A 12207-nucleotide genomic window follows, 5' to 3' on the forward strand; every position below is an offset into this window, starting at 1 on the left:
CAAAATACGGGTGTTGCAGTTTCTGAAGCTAGGCCAGACTTTCCCAATGTGCTGCTAGTCCTCTATATTGGACTGTAATTCAGCTCTCAAAACTGCATAGATTATTTCAGCAAAGCTGAAATAGTCCAAGCGTATTGTTATTCCCCACAAATGCCAAGTGGATGTGCACAGTCAAATATACAATATTCTCTTTGAAATGCAGTGTTTTTATTAAACTGTTCGTCTCTCACCTGTTACCAGAAGGAAGGTCTCCCTCACAACAGATAACAGGTACATTAAAGGGGATTTACTGTCTGATACCACCTCAACCATTCAAATAAAGCTAGCACACAAATTTAGCCACTGTGATTGTGATTCAGTGCTTTAGTTCCTGTTTTAGCAGATAAGCCCTTGATTCAGTTACTTGGACAACCCAAACAAAGAAAGGAGAAAAAGGCCTGTCCCCCAGGCTCAGTCAAGAGAGTCAAATCTTTTCACCAAAACTGATAGCCAACTTATTTGACCTGTACTTTATCTGATAGGCCAAGCTGTTAAAGGCAAGGCTAATTCCCATCCCCTCTTCTTCCCATTATAATTAACTCTCTCACCACAATTACTTGTTTAGTTGCCCTGCCAGCAGCAAATGACCCACCTCTTCTTACCATTCTAATCCAAAACAGTCAAAGGTTGTATCAGCAAACTAAATTTCTCCCCTTTCTAACATGATGGTAGGATGTGGAAAACGAATTTCTTGCTACCAAGCATAAGCTTGGAGACCAGGCCCAAGCCTTTGATGAGCAGGATTATGAGGGACTTCTTGAAAGAGACATAGGAAGGGTTGGCCACCACTGACTTGACCATCATTGAGTAGATGATTTGTCCATTATTTATTGATTTTTCCCTTTCCAGAACATTTCTCAGTTCCATATGGGGGGAAAAATCTGAATACGTTTTGAAATTATGTTTTCTTTGCATGTAATTTCACTCTCCCATGACAGGTTAAATGGGCGCGAATTCCACTATCATAGCAACAGTGTGTGCCTGGATTCAACATATGGTATAGAATTGCTCCATTAATTCATTAAAATTATTACCTGGCTTAATGTACCTAATATTTTAGAATAGTCTTTCAATAGTAATTACCCATCATGATATTACAGCTTTGCTGTTAATCACCGGTAATAAAAATTAAAAATTATTTCAAGATTAAACATTCCTAAAGGCTGTATAGTATGATTCCATATTTCAAAAGTAGATGCAGTAAATTATTGTATTTACCTTGACAGCCACCTAGTGGTAAAGATGAAACATTTTTTCTTAAAACGAAACCAAAAACCAGTTACATACAATATTTACTGTACAACAGAAAAATTTTCCAACTGCATGAGAGAATTGAATTGGAAAGCAGCCAAATTATTTTTAGTATTTTTGGTAGCTTGATTAATTACTGGTGCCATAGTATTAGTGGCACAGGTAAAAATACAGAAAGTGTGTTTTTTGATAGCTGTGACTGAACCTCCAATTCTCTTGGAAAGCAGATCTGATGAGCTCCTTTCTGGACCAGAGCTACAAAATTCTTAATTATTATTAACAGTGCTTTTTTTGTAAAAGAAAAAGGTGCTGGAACTCACACATGTCATACAATCCACCTTGCCTACCCTACAAGGTTCCATCCAAAAAAGGTGCCGGAACTCCGTTCTGAGCATTCTATGAGAAAAAAAGCCCTGATTATTAATATGTCTTTTCTATGTAGCAACTGCTACTCTTTCCAAAACCAAACTGTTCCAGTGATCAGGCTCTACAAGGGGTAGAGGCCACCTTGGCTCTTTTATGACTCATGGATTTCAACTCCCAGAGCTGGCTCAGGAATTCTGGGAGTTGAAGTCCACGAGTCATAAAAGAGCCGAGGTTGCCTACCCCGCGTCTAGACTTATTGCAGCATCTAACATCTCTGAAATAAAAGTACAATGGATTTACAGGGTCCCAGACAGAGAGCGTATAAGTCAACATGTCTCCCTAACCATTGCTTTGTGTGGTACAGGTTCCTGACTCACAACCACAATTGGGACAGGAATTTATGTGGCTAAATCATGCAGTTAAGCGAGTCATGCCAAATTTTATGATCCTTTTTGCTGCGGTCATTAACTCAATCAAGTGCCCGAATTTTGATCACAAGACTGTGGGGATATACTGTGTCAGTTGTAAGCAGGGCTTTTTTCCCTCATAGAACGCTCAGAACGGAGTTCCGGCCCCTTTTTGGATGGAACCTTGTAGGGTAGGCAAGGCGGGTTGTATGACTTGTGTGAGTTCCGGCACCTTTTTCTTTTACAAAAAAAAGCACTGGTTGTAAGTGCAATGACAGATCACTTTTTTTCAGCACAGTCAGCTTGAAATGGTGGTTAAACAAATGGTCCTAAGTGAAGGATTACTTGTATGTTTCAGAAGATCTATAGAAGCGAGGGAGATAATATTGCTTTACTGTTGCTCCAAACATCTAAAAGAAAACAAGTCAGGATTTTTAAAAAATGAATTGGAATATTTTGAATATGTTAAATGGACGCAGCCATCTGGTGGAATGAAGAAAATAGTGAAAATATTGCATTTGCCAACTCAGCTTTTCACTATAATTCACTGAATTATATTAGTACAAAGAGAATCAGAACTTCTTGTTTATTATAAGCAGCAATACTGAAATGGTCCAAGTGACATAGGCGCTACATTTCCTCGGTACCACAGTACTTGCTGCATTGATTTTGCATACAGTTTAATCAATGCAAGATTTAACACAAATATTTGAGATTACATCAGGAAAGTTTATTGCCCTCACTATGTTACTACAATTTGTTATACTATAATTTGCAGTTGAAATTGGTCTTAAATTATACGCAAAGTAAGAGAACGTGAAGAATTTGTCCAACATTCCTGAAAAAAATATAGCCCAACAACCCTGTTTCTTTCTATCCAAATTAAAAAAAAATTTTTTTTAGAAATATTCGAATGGTACCTTCATTCTAAAAAATATCTCAGAGAAATATGATCAAAAGGCTTCAAAGAATGGCAATTATAAAAAAAAATCCTGAACAAAATTGCTAATTAAACATCAATGAGAAGCTACTGTACTCACCGTCTGCGGGTTTCTAGTCTGATGCTTTTACTACTACACCACTCTGTTTGTATCCCACTTTTATTATTTTTACTAATAACTCAAGGCAGTGAGCATAACTTCTTCCTTTTCTCCACAACAACCACCCTGTGAGGTGGGTTGGGTTGAAAGAGAGTAACTGGCCCATCTGGCTTTCATGGAACTAGAACTTCCAATCTCCCAGTTTCTGCTCTGGAGCCTTGATCACTAGACCAAACTGGCTCTTGTTACCTTTGTTTATCTGCCCTTTCAGGATAGTGCACAGGCATGTATCCCTTTTGGTCGAGAATACCATGTAAACTAAATAAGTAAGCACATTGATTGGATGGGGATATTTGGTCATGAATTGCAGAGAAATTTCTTAAGATTTAAAAGAAATGAACTGGGTTACAGAAATTTCAGCAGCTAGACTGTTTCTGACCCTTACAGTACGGTACCCAGGGCTTTTTTTCTCATAGAACGCCCAGAACGGAGTTCCAGCACCTTTTTTGGATGGAACCTTGTAGGGTAGGCAAGGTGGATTGTATGACATGTGTGAGTTCCAGCACCTTTTTCTTTTACAAAAAAAAGCACTGAGAGTACCATATGTATAAACTGTGTTGAATGGGCCCCATCCACCCTGGATAGTATCCCTGCCACCCTTGCAATTAAAAACTAATATAGGCTTATGATGGCCTGATCCAGATCAGAGTTACAATGTGCTGAAGGAAAAAAAAAAGCTTAATCCTTCTAGCTATCTCATTTTGGTGAAAGGAGGTTTAAAAAGATCCAAGAACCATGGAAATACTGCTGCCTCATTTTCTGGCTGACGGCTGCATAACCATAAAATATTCCTTAATTCAGATGACACGCAGAGCCAAACACAAACCGTAGATGCAGATTTTGGTTCAGGGCCTCCACCATAATCGCAATTTTGACAAGGGTTCAGATGATAGGGCAAATCCAACCACAATACGGCTTAGCACTAGCTTTATTTTGCACAGAACACCAAATGTTAATAAATTATGAAAAAACTAAAGTTTTAGTATTTGCCGCTCACCATCATAAGATCCACAAATGGCAAATTGATGGGACTTCAATTGAACAGGTGCGCACTTATAGATATCTTGGAGTGCAGTTTCATGCCTCCCTATCCTGGAATACTCACTTTCTTTATCAGGCAAGTGTAGCACAGCACATCTCATCAGCTATCATAAAAATTTATCACTCAAAAGGAGCTTACTGCATCCCAGCAGCTTGTAAGGTTTTCCAAGCTAAGGCAGTCCCTCAGCTCTTTTATGGCTCGCAAATATGCTCACTTGCAAGGCCTAATGTTATCGAAACCATTCAAAATAAGTTTATTAGAGCCATATTGATGGTATCTAAAAGTGTCAAAAATGCCATCCTATGGGTAGAAATAGGTATAGTTTCATTGGAAGCCAGAGCATGGTTCCTTCTTCTTACCTTTTGGCTAAAGTTAATTTTGATGCCTGTAGGATCAGCCCCATTAGTATTTATAGACCATTTTAAATCATCGTGGGGGGAAAAAAGCCCTAGATAAAATTAAATTGCTGGGCTTTTCTATGGAAAGTCTGTCTTCATTAGGTTTTGGTAATGCTAGAACTGCCTTGAAACAACGAATCTGGGATATTGATCTCCAAACAAATCTAAGTAAGGTGTCACGCTCCAATATTTGTCACTTGCTTCCAGAAGGATTCTTCCCAGCTTCTTGAAATTTTGAAATTTCGTAAAGCTGTCACCTTAGCCAGGTTGGATGCATTGCCCTCGGCAGTCCTTTTTGGATGGTTTAAGGGCACTCCTATGCACCTTCAGCTGTGTCCTTGTGGTGATGGCTCTGTAGAAACTCTAAGCCACATGCTCCTTCATTGTTCCCTATATAAAGACTCTAGACAAATTCTTATATATCCGATATTGAAGAAATTTCCAGGCAGGGGGTATGATTGTTATCTAAATGCTACTACTTTCGGATAAGGACCCGAAAACATCAGTTCAGGTTGCCCAATTTTGTGCCACCATCTGCACAATACGTTGCACCATTACTAAGGTTTGAAAAATTTTAATAGGATGTTTTATTTTGAGAATTTTGGATTGTATTATATTGATTGTTTGGTGTTTTTATATCCTGTAAATATGGATGTAAGATTGTTACTGTTGTTATATATTTTGATTGTGTCTGGCCTTAAGGCTGTAATAAACAGTTGTTGCTTAGCACATTGGGCAACTGCCTCTGCATGACCCTGTATTTTGAGTGTTGGGTGAAATAGGTTCAAATGTTGAATCAAGTGTGACACTTATTGGATGATACCAGCCTGTTCCTTTTCATTAGAATACCTGAAAGGTTGATAGAAGGGTTATGTGTGCCATTATTGAGCTCCTTTCAGAAAACAAGGGACTAGAAATGGCAATTAAATAATTAAACAATAAACTTCAGCATCCTTTCATTTTACCAAATAACTGGCCACAGCATTTACTGGGTAAAGCTAGACATTTACTGCGTAAAGCTGTTACCTAATCTCAAATCATATATGCTTCTGAAGATCTGTGTCTGGAGTAATAATGGGCAATCTGCAGAATAACTGGATGAACATGCCACCCAGTTAGAAAGTAGATACGCTTCAAAAAATCCTCTTATTAACTCATTTTGCAGCTTTTTAATTCTTTCTTTTTTTTATTGAAAAGTTTTATCATACATTTTATCTTTGACAGTCCCCCCTACCCCTCCCCTATCCCTCCCTCCTTACCCCTCCCCCCCTCCCCCCCCCGACTTCCCAGAGCTAAGTACAAGGTATAAAAAAGAAAAAAAGAATCATAAACAACCATATGCTAACAACCATAGACTCTAAAATCTATCACTCTCTAGCTCACATAGGATAACTACAAACACTATTAATATAGAATATATAAAAAAACAAAACAAAAAAAAATTTCTCCTTATTCTCCTTATAAATCTCTAGCCAAACTGGGCTATGATCAGAAATAGTTCTTGCACATATCTTCACCTTCTTAATCCTTAAAAAAAAGTCATTAGTCCACAAAATGAAATCGATCCTGAAAAAAAGATTGATGTCTGTCAGAAAAAAAAAGGTATAATCCTTTTCATACGAATGTCTTTCACACCAAATATCTCGCAGTTCCAAGTCATCCTTCATTTCAAAAAAGGATTTAGGCAGTCTAGCATGACTTGGGACGAGCTTAAAAGCTCCAGCCTTGTCCATCTGAACATCCAAAACACCATTCCAACCCCCCATAAAAATAAAAATTTTATAATCCAACTGGGTAAGCTTTGTATGAAATAAACTAAAAAAGTCAACTTGTTAATTAGGAGCATATAATCCAACTAAAAGCATCTTTTTACCTACTAGCAGCAACTCTATCATAACATATCTTCCATGCTTATCTGCTTCAATTAAGTCCGCTGTTAAAGCACTTTTAAGATAAACAACCACTCCATTTTTCTTATTCATTGCAGAAGCAACAAATTGCGTGCCCAACCTTGAGTTCGATAAATACTTTTGGTCCACAACCCTAATATGCGTTTCTTGCAACCATATAACATCTATCTTGAATTGTTTTAAATATTAAAAAACTTTCTTCCTCTTCTGTGGTGAATTTAGTCCATTAACGTTCCAAGTTAAAAATTTAGTTGCCATGCATATCATCCCAAAGCTCTTGGAGCACTGCTTAAACAGGACTATCTTTTTTAGGCCGTGCTCCTCCCACTACTTGGCTGTAAGTACATTTTGGAAATTCCATAGACTTCTGCTGATCTTGTTCTTTTATTTTATTTTTTGATCGTTTTAAAGCAGCACACGTCACCCTCTGCTCTGTAGAATCATCCAAAGAAGTTGTAGCTTGATCTCCTCCAGCACCATTCTCCTCTGTCTGTCCATCTTCAGCCTCTTGGTGTTCTCCTTCTCCAGATCCCTTTACAGCTTCCAGAAGTGATAGTGGGGTTGCTTTTAAAACGTTATTGTAAAAATCACGCGCCTGCATCACAGTGGTCAAACGGTACCTTTTACCTTCATACATCACCATCAACCCAACTGGAATCTCCCATCTGAACCTTATATCTCGTTGCTTGAGCTCTTGCACTAAAAATGTAAAATCCTTCCTTCTCCTTAAAATCTTTGGAGGAATTTCTTTTAGAACCAAAACTTCTTGATCAGCAATCACGACTTTAGTACCATAAGCAGCTTGAATAACTTCATCTCTAATTTCCCTCTTTACAAAATAAACCACCACATCTCTAGGTAGCTTTCTCTGTCTGGCAATCCATGAATTCACACGAAACACTTTATCCATGCCTCCCTTTATTTCAGATGCTGGCTGACTCAATACTACTTCCAGAGCCTCAGAAATCAGCTGCTTTAGATCTTCCTTAATATTCTCTTTTAAACCTCTGATTCTAACAGCATACTGCATCTGGTAATATTGAGCAAGACTCAATTCTTTGTCCATTTTGTCTCTTAAATCTTCATTTTCCAGTACTTTTGCTTCTAATATGGCATTTTTTTGAGTCAAATCTTCCACTTTTTCATCCAAATCTTCCACACATTCAGCCACTCTATACACTGAAGACAAAATGTCTACCTTCATCACTCTGAACTTCTCTTCCATCCTCTCTTCTATTCTCTCCTCCAGTTTCTCCAACTTCTCCTCCATCTTTGCAAATTTATCACCCATTGCTTCCAGAATTACCTGGGCATATTTTCCAAGAGCATCTTGTAAATCCTTCGGTGTCAATACATCAGGAAGAAGCAACGCTTGCAATGATGACTGTTGCACCGGAGAAGTTCCAGCACTCCAAAGAGCTTTTGGAGGAGGTTTAGCCGCCATCTTTACTTTCACTTACTACGCACTTTCACTTTTAAATTTATAAAATCCATTAAGCTAGAAAGCAGCAATAAAAGTCCTCTTCACCTTTTCCTCCTGTACCGCTCTGCCTGCTCCTTTTATTCCATAGTCTTTCCTTCTGGCAGGGGTGGTCGCAAACGCCTGGCTCCGCTCCAGAAATCACGGAGCAGAGGCGCTGACCAGCTGGGAGCAACCCAGGCTACGGGGGAGTTCGATCCTTCAGCCGCCCAAGCTTTAAGCTCAGGCGGCCCCGGAGAACTCAACCCCTACCTGGGGGCTCACCCCCTCCTCTTCTCCCGAGGAGGGGGCTTCAAATCCACCCGAACAGCTGATCGGCGCTGTTTCGGGTGGAAATAACACAGCTGAGCCGCGGGCAGCCCGAAAGGGCTGTCTCCGGCGCCGCGCCGCCACCGGAAGTCAATTCTTTCTTATAACATGTCTCCTTCTATGACAAATGTACTCCCACAAGTATCTTTCAAATGCGAAAACTTTAAACAGTATGAAATACTACCATGTAAAATAACCCAGTTTAGGATCCGTAGCAAGTATCAGCCAGGTATAGCCAATTCATCCATCCTCTTTCTGTCCTTCAATTTTTCTTGTGTCTTGAGCAGTCATTCCTCATTTCTTTGTTGCCAAGAATGTTCAGTTTTGATTCTCTCTCTCTCTCTCTCTCTCTCTCTCTCTCTCTCTCTCTCTCTCTCTCTCTCTCTCTCTCTGTGTGTGTGTGTGTGTGTGTGAGAGAGAGAGAGAGAGAGAGAGAGAGGAGAATTGCAAATTATATAATTTCCATGAGTTTGCTGATGCCACTATTTTTTTAATGTAGAAGATGTTGTTTTCTCATCCTTACTCAGAGAATATTGCTTTCTTTATGGTAAGAAACCATCACAGAAACAGGCAGAGAAAAAGACAGATTAATCTAATAACGATTCCATGCAATCTCTGCTTTTGTAGAGAGTAATGAAGGTGGCCTTCATTGACATATTCATGAATTGTTACTTAAACAAAGAGAACTGAAACATTCTTGAAGTACTGGGAGCAAGGTAATATTTGGAAGTGGCTCATCTGAAGTAAAGCACAATCAGATTTGCAACAGGTGACTCCAGTTGGCTTATAACATTAAAAAAACACCACCACATAGAAACCATACCAACAACAACTCGATCAGATCAATCAATTGATCAACTCTCCATTTGTAGTCCCCAGGCCTGCTGATAAAATTGTGTCTTCAGGGCCTTTTGGAAAAGCCACAGGATGGGGGGCACCTCATTCCTCTGGAGGAATGATGGTTCATAGGGAAGGAGTCACTATGGAGAAGGTCCTTTTTTTGGTGGTCCTGCTAGGTTTACATCCCTGATAGGTGGCATCTATAATGTACCCTGCCTTCCTGTCCATCAGGAGAGATGTAATGGGGGATCGGTGACCCTTCAAACAGCAGGGCCTCAAGCCATGTAGTGCTTTAAAAGTGATAACCAGACCTTAAATTGTATCCAGAAGCAGACTGGCAGCCAGTGCAGCTCCTGCAACAGAAGTGACATGAGCACAAGTCTACGCTAACACAAAACTATATATATATATATATATATATATATATATATATATATATATATATATATATATATATATATATATATATATATATATATATATATATATATATATATATATATATATATATATATATATATCTTGAGCTTTCCATGTCTCAACTATTTGCTGTTCTAGGAAATCTTGAGAGTTTCAGATCAATAAAGTAACTGCTCACTAAGCTACAGTTGTAGCTTGTGCCTGATGAATAGGCTGTCAGACTCGTTTGCCACAGCACAAACTACAATTTTGCAGGCTATTGCTCAACCTATTTTGAGGTTTGCAAGATTGCAAAACAATTGCCTCTTTTTAGTGTGAATGAGTCATTATCAGCAAAATATGGCACCATCCTTAACTCCGCCCTATCTTTCCAACTATGAAAAGTGTCCTGTAGAATTATCCTCAAGATTGGACGATAATCTAGCCCCAGAACCCTTACTACTTGCCCAGAAGCACCCCCAAATATTTCAGTGTTAAGAATTACCCTGTCTTGCTGACAATCACTTCTGTGTAGACACTGGGAAATACCTTTTCCAGTGCCTCCTTTGTAAAGATCTAAACTGTTCCTAAAATTGAGTACCGCACCCTTGGTTTTATTAGGAGGGAACTGATTTGCCTCTTTCAACCAGAATTCCAGGAAGCAGAAATTAAGCTAGGCAAAAAAAGATAGCATCGGATTTTCTTTGGGCTTCATGTAAAAACAGTTTCTTCCCAAATGGGAACTAAAAAACCGAACCTACTGGCATTGGAATGAAAGGATTAAAAAAAATGGGGACCTGAAAATAATCTGCAATAGTTCCATGGATCAAGAACGCAGTTCATTGGGAGGCGGTTGGCTAACAAATTCAAACAAACAAACAAACAAAAGTATTTTTATACCTGACCAATTAGCTATACTTATGTTACCTGGATCTGGTGTCTTCTTAAGTACAGGTAGTCCTTGGTTACAACCATTCGTTTAGTGACCCATGTTACAATGGCACTGAAAAAAGTGACATGATTTATTTTTCACACTTACAACCAATGCAGCATTCCTTCCCCCTTGGTCACATGATCAAAATCCAAACATTTGCCAACTGTATTTATGACCGTTGCAGTGTCTGGGGGTGTGTGTCACGTGACCACCTTTAACCACCACCTGACAAGTCAACGGGGAAGCCAGATTCACTTAACAACTGTGTTACAATCTAAACAAGTGCTGTGATTCACTTAACAACTGTGCCAAGAAAGGTCATAAAATGGGGCAACATTCACTTAACCATAGTTTTGCTTAGCAGCAGAAATTTTTGGACTCAATTGTAGTTATAAGTCGAGGACTACCTATAGACAGGAACCTCTATATTCCTCCAAAAGATTTTTAAAGGACATCTGAATTCTGCATTTGTGCATATCCCCATGGAGGGGGAGGGGAGCCCTGTATGCTGCCCTTTGCCCTTTTTTTGTTCCAGAATGCTAGTTGTAATCAAGATTCTACAAAAGCTGCCACTGACTTAGTTTCCAACTTCAAATTTAATTCTAAACAGCTATTTTGTCCCTTAACATTTACCCCCAATAGTGAGTTTTCCTGCTTTTGTTGTTTTTAACGAGACAAAATTGGTAAAACTCTAGAATAATGGCTTAAAATATATTTCACCTATTATATTTCTTCCTCAAAGCTGGACTGGTCAGTGATCATAATAATGGCATTCCCTGTTCTGAACCAGCCCTCTTCTGGCCTTGTAATAAGGCAAACCCCTATTCAGAAAGAAGAGACTGGAGAGCGTCCAAGGCTAAAAGGCATCTGCCAAGATTTATTACGCAGTTAACAAAAACACTAGAGCTTGTCTTCTCAAGCGGAAAAGTTGCTTTCAGCAACCAGCCCCTCCCCAAACACTCCTTTTATAGAGAGCTCAGGGCGTGGTCTCCCTGTGCCTCCTCCCGAGGAGTCCCGCAGCCTTTCTTTGTTTGTTCCTGCTCGACTGCCTCCTGCGTCGGGCGTCCTTGAACAGGGCCAGCTGTGGATCATCTTCCTCCGCACTCTCGGGCTCACGCAGCTGAGAAGAGGTCCCCGGCTGAGGGCTCTGCAAAGTCTCCAAACCATCATCAGCCGGTTCGTTTCCCTCCTCCCCCTCATCTGAGTCATCCGATACATTGGAGCCGGCTGTCGGACCCACAGGCTGGCCCTGAGTCACAACATTCCCTGCCTCAGGTGTATATACCACGGTCACAACTCCTGGTCTAATTTTGCGGAAAGGTGTCATTTTTTCTCCCATACATTTGGTACTAGAGAGCGCAGGTCACCTTGAAAGCTTGCATTGTACCTGTGTTATTTGAGTTAAAGGTATTGTCTAGTTTTGTTCTCCCCCCCCGCCGCTTGCCCATTAATAAAAGGAACTTAATTGGTTACAATTAATTCACTGTTTTTGAGATATATAATAAATCCTGGCCTTCTATTCGGGCTATCATCTAGATACTTGACCAAGTTTCTGCCTCTTGTTTCAACAGTATTGTAGGATTAAGCGCTCCCAATTAATTTGCTGTTTGTGCCCCATTTTTGACAAAGTAAGTGAAGTAGAGGGCTGCCAGAAGTAAGATGTCTGACAGAAAATACAAACTTGTGGAAAATGAAAAGGAAGGAAAATGATTATAGAAAGTATTTCTACATT

This window comes from Vipera berus, assembly GCF_964194415.1.
Source record: "Vipera berus genome assembly, chromosome: 3".
Lineage (NCBI taxonomy): Eukaryota > Metazoa > Chordata > Lepidosauria > Squamata > Viperidae > Vipera > Vipera berus.